The 9,521-nt window shown below is 42.3% G+C and overlaps 1 long non-coding RNA gene across 2 annotated transcripts; it reads left to right on the plus strand.

Moving 5' to 3' along the window:
- The first annotated feature begins 196 nt into the window (after positions 1-196).
- On the plus strand, positions 197-4,207 carry LOC134478893 (uncharacterized). Of its 2 annotated transcripts, none has more exons than XR_005493891.2 (3): positions 197-538; positions 1,188-1,363; positions 3,447-4,207. It is a non-coding gene; the product is annotated as an uncharacterized LOC134478893 (long non-coding RNA). The 2 variants fall into 2 exon arrangements; XR_010058253.1 differs by having other exon boundaries at positions 215-538; positions 3,623-4,207.
- Positions 4,208-9,521: the final 5,314 nt, after the last annotated feature.

Here is a 9,521-nt window from a genome sequence, read left to right on the forward strand (position 1 = left end):
TAAATTCTTTTCTCTGTAAATACTGTTCATGTACCTTTGGGTTTTCATGTAGGAATAGATTCTATGATTGAGAATTGTTACCTAAGAACAGGAGAATAGTCTTCATGGGTTTAAGTTGGAGCCTGGATGGTGGCACAGTGTCCTCGAATGTTCTTTGCAAGCTAGTCTATTCCTTCAAACCCTGTCAAGGAGCTCAAGCAAATCAGCTCCCTCCTTTTGTTTACTGGCACTGCTGTCCCTGTGTCCATAATAATAAACTTAATAAATACCAAATGGACCCAGTACCAAGGAGCAAGGGCGTGGCATGTGCTAGGCTGGGGTAGTTCAAGATTCAGTCTGAATTCATGTAATTCTTGAATCCTTCATTCATAATGTTATTTGATCCTTGGAACATGCCCTACCACAGGAACAACTTTGAGTCCAAGATGCTCATGAAGCAGCACGAGGAACTGATGACCGACATGAAGAAAATGAGCGAGCAGATCAATTATGCTTTGGTCAAATGTAAAAACCTTACACTGGAAAATGACTGATACTGGTGAGTAACTTACAAGGTTGTGACCCCAGCACTAGGCGCAGCATGTGTCAGCCCATTCTTATCTTTGAAGTAAAGTGAGGATCAGGCTTTATAGTGTTTGAAGCAGACCAGGAAGCCTGTCTCTAAGGAAGGCTCTAGGATTTTTACCTCTTGTAGATAGTTTGAACAAATGGAAAGAGGTTGTGAGATTCTTCAATCTCTGTCCTTCCCAAATAGGGATCCTGTACATAGAAAATGTGTGCACAATGACTGAGTTGTCAATCAACCTTGATGATCTGGGGCTCTGACAGGATACACACACACACACACACACACACACACACACACACACACACAGACACATAGAAAGATTGGACTCCAAGTGACATTCTAATAAAATGGACATATAAGCACACACAGGGATTAAGTCCTCTTCTGGGAAAAACTTGAATCAATGGTGTCAGGTTTTTGAGAAATGCCCTGAGTCCTCTGGAATGTTGCTCTTTTCTCCATTTGACCTGTTTCTAGGTTATGCTCCATGGCTACTGTGGACTTGGAGTATAATCTGGGGCTCTCTTCTGATCAGGACCCTAGAAGCAGTAATGGACTTACAGAAGTGGGGGGAAGTTGGAGACTGGCTGGGATTCACCATTTTTTCTTTGTGTCTCAGCCACAGCTTCTGCCCCCTCCTAACTGAGTTTTTTGAGCTGAAGAACAATGCCCAGAGAGCAAGGAATGAGAACAGGGAGCTTCTATGGGATCAGATTGCACTGGAAGAGTCCATTAAGGAAACAACAAGGTTCTGTGGGGAAGCTGTATGAAAATCCGTGGACCAAGCAGCCTAAGGTAGGATGAATGAAGCATCAAGGGCAGGTTTTCCTGATATCTAAGCAGAAACCAAGTCAAACCAGTTTAACCTTCTCCAACGTATCCACACACTCTCCTAGGACTCATCCAGTTGTTCATTTCTTTGACCATTTACAAAACTTTCTGTGATGTTAGCTTCATGCAAGAAACTGGAGGATTGACAACCAAATCCTCCTGCTCAACTAGAAAATGCATTTCCTTAAGGGGGATCTGTTGATCACACATTGCACACTTACATGCCATTATGCTAGAGGGATGCCATGTGGTAGCCGTCTTTGTAGTGCACAGAACTGATTACAGTTCAGTACAATTGCCAAAAGAATGGCTCTCATTGTCAGTTATGATGGGGCTTGTGGACTTTCTCTCCTTTTCCCTGTACATTGAAAATGGTCCCTTCTGCCTTTCCAAATGGTGGTTCATAGTGACAGAGCTTGAGAAGCAGTGTGTCAGTCCTGTTCTATGTCAGTGTTTTAGTGTTCTTTCCTGTGGCTTCTGTCCTGGAGCTGACCGGATGAACAGGGATGTAAGAAAGGCTTCTCTCAGGGTGAAGGTTTGTGTGAGATATGTGAGGGTTAGAGGGAAATTTTTCTCCAACTCTCTCAACCTCCTGTGCCCAAGAAGTGCATTCCCTACACAGGTTTACTCTATAAGGGATGGAGAGCAGTGTCTACGCTCTCACTTGACACATTTCCTTTGCCAAATCTGTATTCAACAACTGTGCTTCCAGAAGGATGGCCTCCTCATTCTTTTCTGCTTCTCACTTGTGATTTCTGTTCTCTCTCTCTCTCTCTCTCTCTCTCTCTCTCTCTCTCTCTGTCTGTCTCTCTGTCTCTCTGTCTCTCTCTCCCTCTCTGTCTATCTCTCTCTCCTTCCCCCTCCACATCTCTCTGACTCTGTGTGTGTGTGTGTGTGTGTGTGTGTGTGTGTTTGTGTCTGTGGGCACTGATATGTGTGATCATGTTTATGCCTACGGTGCATATTGTACATTGGAAATTGCTTGTTTTAATTGTTTGTGGTATGGGGTGCTTATATATAGAAGTGTGTGTATATGTGTGTTTTTTTGCACGTGTGTGTGTGTGAACTCATCAAGTTTCTGAAAACAGACACATATACATATATTCATATATATTGTAAAAGTCTATATGTACATATATAGAAACATGTAAAAGTATATATATATGTGTGTGTATATATATATTCTGAGAGAGAGAGAGGAAGAGAGAGAGAGAGAGAGAGAGAGAGAGAGAGAGAGAGAGGAAGAGGAAACATAATATTTCCAATTACAGTGAGCAGAGGACAGAAGAGGCTCACCTGCCCCCACCCAGTGCTCTGTTGCCTGAAATCAGCCTCCTGTGCACAGCCTTGTGACCTTGCTAAGCAGGCTTGGCTAACAGGCCTAGATGTCACATTTCTAATTTCTGATTTTCAGGGGAATACACTTTATTGGCTGAGCTGTCTTTAGCCTATGCTCACTGTGTACTTACCCCATTCCAGGTTGTTTTTGTTTTTTTTTTTCTTATGCCACAATAGTAGACTGGGTGATCTCTTCTATTACCATTAACTGGGAAACTAACCACATTCTGCAAAATACTCAGCTTGTGTGTGTGAACAAATATATTTGGGTGAGTTCAAAGGTGTGTATGTCTGAGTGTCTGTCTGTCTGTCTCTGTATACATGCCTGTCTCCATGGACAATATAATCTTCTAATGACCAGGATGTGGAGAGAATGGAGGAAAGTCTGCAGGACGCCCTGAATCAGAAAAAACTGGTCACTGAGCAAAAGGCCTTGTCTGAGAAGATGCAGCATCATTTCGGTGTCACTGAGATGATTTGAAAGGACAGGATGAGAGGACCCAAGTAGATTCCCTGTGCTTATGAACTGTCTTATTGGGTGTGTGACTTTCTCCATAGTTCTCAGCATCTGTCAGCTAGCAGCAGCTCAGAATATTATTCCTGTCCATTTTAAAAGAAATTTCATCCATGAAGTGTATGTGATCCATAGAGATTCTGGGTAATGTGTACTGATCCCTCCAGTCTTCCAAGGCCTTCCTTTGTTTTCTAGGTTGTTCACATCTCTCCTCAACTGACATTGAGACATTGGGATCTCTTACCCTTCTGTCTTGAGCATGAGAAAATGACCTCAGATGAAAGATCATCCTGCATTATCCTGCTGAATTGTGCTGCTGTGTATGGGATAAGTGACATGGCAGGTCCTCACCAGGCCTTTTCTACCCCTAGGTCTGAAACACTGCAGCAGAAGCTTGCCCAGGGCCCAGACCAGGACTACAGCTCTCAGAGACAGACCTGTCCACCAGGAGCACTGAGGGTGCAAAGATTGACAAGTCCTCCCGCATCTCAGTCCTTGTAACCATTCCAATCTTGGGCTTAATTTGAAAGACCTTGAGATGTGGCATGGGACATGCCTCAACGTTTAACCTTTTGACGACTTGTCCATCAACAACCAACCACCCCAAATGAGGCGTCTACATTCCTCTTGAAGAGATTTTACCATCTTACCTGCCGTTCTGCTGTGTTTGCAAGGCCAGCAACAGGCTGGAGTTATATGTTGAAAAATCACCAGGAATTGAATGCTGACTAATTTACTTGTTATATTTGGTTTTTAGTTTGAAGTTTGGTTTTATGCATTTGGATTTATTTGTTTAAGTTTGAAGTTTTGTTATTCATTTGTTAACTTTAGTTTTTTAAATTAATATGCCATATTCCTAAGGCTATATACATTGAACTCATTGACTCCCCAATTTAAAATGTTCTTGAATAAATTAATGTTTGTCTATAAGTAAAAATGTGACCTTTAACCCTTCACTCACAAGACCGTCCTGAGTCGTGTGTGGTTCTTCCTCCTGTAACAGCACAAGTGTAAGGCAACAGTGGTTTTCTGCAAGTGTCATGCAGCGTAGGCTTCATCATCAGTTCACAGCCAGCCAGAGCTGCACAGGAAACTGTGCTCTTGATGTAGACAGTGTATCATGCTCTGTGGAACCCCCTTCATGATGAAAAATATCCTTGCTTTATCCCTGTGCTCACAAATTTAGTTTCCTTTATAATGACAAACACAGAAGTATTTCTCTAATACATTAGAGGAAATAAAACCATTCAGTATGGGAATATAAAATGTTCAGGACACACAGAGTTTGATGCCTGTGGATTCCTTGAAATATAGCATCAGCTATGACTGCACATTTAATGAATTCCACCAATTTTAGAGGAATGAACATTTTTACTATTTTTGTTGTTGGTTTGTTTGTTGTTATTGATAATGATGCTTTACTGAGTTCATTTTGATATATTTCATAGCTTCTTTGGGCGGAGGTCTTACAGTTTTGAATTATTTCTTTTATGCAATTTGTAGTGATATTTTTATCTATATTTCAAACATTATTCCCCTTTCCAGTTTCATCCCAGAAAACCCCTATTCTCTCCCCAGAACGCCCACCTCCATGTGGGTGCTACCCCAAGTGCCTGTCCTCTCCCTCCCACCTCCCCATATTCGTTTGCATGCAATTCTGCCAGCGGCCAGCAGAGGGCAGTGGATTTCACTCAGACCTGAGGTGACAGAGAATTGTTAATTGCCCCTTAGGTCCTCTGAGATTCAAATTCTCAAACTGATGGGCCATGTCTCCAGTCCCTGTCCTGGACTTTTGCAATGAATTCCATTATTTACAACTTGTCTGCCAATTCTGTGAGTTCATTGAGAGAGCATTATCTAACTTGTCATTAATGAGTTTTTAAATGGCCATTTACAGAAATGGTAAACATTATTTCCCTGTGCACATTCACTAATGGGCTTATATAAAACATATTTGAAAAACTAAAACACTATATAAAAAACATAATTCAAATGCGGCATATATATAAGCATAATACTCACAGTTGAAGAAACTTAAATGACTTAGAAACTCATGTTAAATATTTATCATCTTTGGACACTACAGAAATGCCAATCAAAATTATTCTGAGATATTTTTTCATACCTTTAATAGCTTAGTTCTGTAACACATAAGAGAATTCCCTCCTACTGGGTATGGAGCAAGGGGAACATTGAGATTCTCCTGTAGATTTGCAATGCAAATTTCTGTAGCAACTTTGGAAATCAGAATGCAGTTTCTTCAGGAAGGTGGTAATGGGTAAACCTCAAGACACAACACCAAGGCATATATCCTAATGTTGACTCATCCCAGTATAGACACCCTTTCTCCACCATGTTCAGTGAAGCTCTCTTATAATATTCAGAATTTGGAAATATTCAAGTGGTCCCTTAGAGATGAGTGCATAAAGAAAGCATGGTGCCTTTCCAGACAGGATTGCTGATCAATAACTACAAAAGGAAAAAGGAAGGCATGTAATTTTCAGGACAATGAATGGATCTTGTAAAATCATCCTGGATGAGGTGATCCAGACCAATGAGGACAAATGGGATCCATATTCACTTTAATCTGAATGTTAATTGTTCGACCTGTGTAACTTATGATCAGTTTAGTGTAAGGGTCTAGGGACATGGGCCAGACTGTCCCCATTTTGGGTGTTGTTTGCCTTGATCATACATTTGTATGCCTTTCTGAAAGAGAAATGTATTCGTTTTTATTTATATTGGTGAATTGTTCTTTGGCTGACTTGTCTGTGGTCCCTCTGCATGCAGTTCTCTCAGTGGCCAGAAGAGGGCACGAGATATCCTGTTATAGATGATGAGTAAGAGCCCTATAGGTCCTCCGAGTGAGCAGCAGATTTTGCATTGGATTCTGTTGTTTATGGTCCTGAGTTTGCCTCTCCCCAACTGGTTATCTCTGGCTTTAACTGTCATGAGTGTCTCTGACTGGATCCAGCCTCATTGGAGGAATATAGAGCTCTGTGAGCTGGGTGACAGCTGGTCTCCTGGGAGTCAGGTAGTACTATCTCTGTTTAGGGTGGGCCTCCTGCGTCTCTCATTAGATCAGGCCTCCAGGGTCCCTGGAAGTACAAACCCACAGGCCTCAGAGAATTTTGTGAGAGTCTGTACTGTTATTTTCTAGCTTCCCTTCCCATTTCCTACATCTTCAATAGAGTACAGAGTTGACAACTATGAATTATATTTCCTAGGTGCCTCTCAAATCAAGAGTTTGCATGTGACTAAGTTTTTGCCAGAAACATATGAACAGAGTCCATAGGCAAAATGTCTGCCATTTTCTTCATGATGTTTACCCTCCGTAGTACTGAGGATCAAATTCCCATATTCTTAAAGTTAGTTGATTTATTCAATATCAAGAATGTATGTGTAAGGTATCAATATCTGGTGTTCATAATTGTCTTATTTTGGCTCCCAAAAAGCTGCACTTCCAGACCTGAGGGTCCCTGAGGGCTTCGAGTTGCCATTGCCAATGTTTGGACAGAAAGACAGAAGGACAGGGCAAGGGATTGGGAGAGAGTGGAGGATGAAGGGAATCACCATGATCCAGACTTAGAAGGGTCAGGGTAAGAGCTACAGGAGAGAAAGCAGCCTACAATGTAGGTGGAAGGGAATAGGACCCTATTGGGGTTTGGGGTGTTTCCCAGAAGGTAACAGGCAGCAAAGATAAAACATAGATTTAAAGGTGTTAATCCTGGGCTGCTGGGTGGAAGGGAGGTGTATGGTAGCTGTCAGGAGGATTAGAAATGTCCAGACATTGACCGTGTGTGTGCCTGTGTGTGTGTGTTTCATTCTCAAAATCAGAGAACTCTTTGGCAGGTGCCATGACTGCACTAAGGAGCCAAAGCTGTTTAATTAATTCACTGCTACAGTCTGGTACATTGAGGTCCCATGTTAGGGAGGTATTAACCTGGACACGGGGTACACAGCCCAGTCAGCCAATGCACAGTTTATTCAGTTTCAACTTCTTTTAAAGACAAAGCAGGATATAAGTTTCCCACTGTTTCTAGTTCTCTCCAGAAGCTGTTTCCCTAGCCATAGCATATCTTGAATCTTAGTGACCCCAACCTCCTTGCAGACTGAGAAACATGTCAGCCGTCCAACTCTTAGACGTGTTAGAGGTGCTGCTGTCTAATTAAGCTATAAAGAAACTTACATTCTCATGAGAAAATGACCATAAATCCATGTCCTCAGGTTTGCAGCTTCCTTGGCAGACAGAGCACCAGGATCCTCTGCTTAAGGACGTTCACCTTCTCTGTATCTCAGTGTGGTGAGAGTGAGCAAGTCATCCTAGGGTGCCCTGCCGCTGGCAAGCTAGGAGCAGTCGCCTCATGACACTTCTCTACAGTACAGTAAAATAGTGTCAACCCTAAACCCTAGAGGATGGCTCAGCAGACAGAGGGACCTGTGGCCCTGAATAGCCAGAGAAATGCTGCCCTCTGTGGATTGGCTGCCTACCTCTGGGGTATCACACACAAGGCAAAAGTCTCAATATTTGCACCAGATCCAGCCTTTTCCAATAGTTTGGCACTAATTAACTTAAGAACACAATAATTTTAGTATTAGTAATTTATTCCTCATTTCATCTACCTAATCCAGACTGTGCCTAACATGGGGAAAATGAAAGGAAGTAAATTCTTAGTAATCTCAGATGTCAGAGTCAGGGACTTTAGAGAATTCTACAACCTTTGTTGTATGACAAAACCTTCAAGAAGTTCCTCTTCAACCTTGAGTGTGACCAAGCAAGACTAAGACAGAAAGCAACATTCTGGGTCACTTTTATACCAACTCAAGGACAATCATATACAACACACAGTCAGTCAGACATTTTATGTCCTCTCCTGCTCACATGGGAAGCCATGGAGCCAGAAACTCAGATGATAAACTTCAGTCCAAACAAAAGAAGCCAATTAAAAAAACCACAATAAAGAACCCTGGTGTGGTGGCACACACCTTTGCTGGGGAGACAGAGACTCCAGGTCCTCCCTAGCCAGCCAGCCCAGCTGACCTGTCCTATTCCGAGGCAATGAAAACTCCCGTTTTATAAAAATGGTGGACGGCACCTGAAGAGTAACAACCAAGGTTGTCCTCCGGCCCCCACACATGCAAGATGGATTCTGGATGGTGTTTCCTTCTCCTCTGGAAGACACAGGAAACTCTACCATTCAGCTCCTCCAAGGCTTCAGGCATCTGCATGGAAGGCACAGCAAGAGGAGAGACAGTGTCAGTGCATCCACTGCTCCACCACAGTCTGCTTTCTCATTAGTAAACAAAAGGCCTCCCAGGAATTCTGAAGCCTGCAAAGAAGGAGGTAGAAACAGCTTTCGAATGACTCAAAAGCGTTTTTAAAAAATCTATTGAGTGGGTTCTCATTTGAAGTTCATAGAACACTCACTTCCTAGTTTGAAAATAGGTATTTGAGGAGCAAATTAAACATCGAAACTTCCCAAAATCTACCTAAAAATGTATCTTAAGGAAACCACATGGGTCCAAATCATGACTCTTCCACTGTATAGAAGACTGTTAATTAAGAATATGGAAAGCAAGACAGAATCAGAAAAGCCCACATTCTGTAATTCCTATTAAATTTAGCAATTTAGTTACAATGGTGAATTCTAATTAAAATGTTCAGTTGTTGGGACACAAGAAAGTCACGTAGGACCCAAAGTAATACTGCAGAGATTGCTTTCTTGTGGCTGGTGGTGAGAGAGGGGCTAAGGGATCAGTGACAGCTCACACTGGACCAACAAGCCCATCAGGTAAAGGAGATTGCCACCAAGCCTGCTGACTTGAGTGTGATCCCTGGAATCAGATCCAAAGGAGAGAACTCCTCCCAAAAGTGACACTTTACTACATAGTACACAGTGGCAATCATGTACACAATTGCACACACACACACACACACACACACAGTGAGAGAGAGAGAGAGAGAGAGAGAGAGAGAGAGAGAGAGAGGTGAATAAACATAATATATTTTGTAAAGGTTCAAACAGTAAAAACTGTGGGAATTGGACTATATGTCACATGCATGGACCCTGGGTTTATACATTTCAGGGAGAAGAATCTCCCTCACCAAGCATATTTAGATTTTTGGCTGTTAACAAAGATGTTCTGTCCATATCAAGGCTTTAACCAACTCTCCCTGTCCTCAGCAACTGAGCTGTAATGAAGCAGTGAGAACTCTGAAGCTCTGGAAGGAGAGTGTGCGAATGGGTGTTCCTCGCTCAAAAGTGAGTC

The sequence above is a fragment of the Rattus norvegicus genome, chromosome 15, assembly GCF_036323735.1.
Source record: "Rattus norvegicus strain BN/NHsdMcwi chromosome 15, GRCr8, whole genome shotgun sequence".
NCBI lineage: Eukaryota > Metazoa > Chordata > Mammalia > Rodentia > Muridae > Rattus > Rattus norvegicus.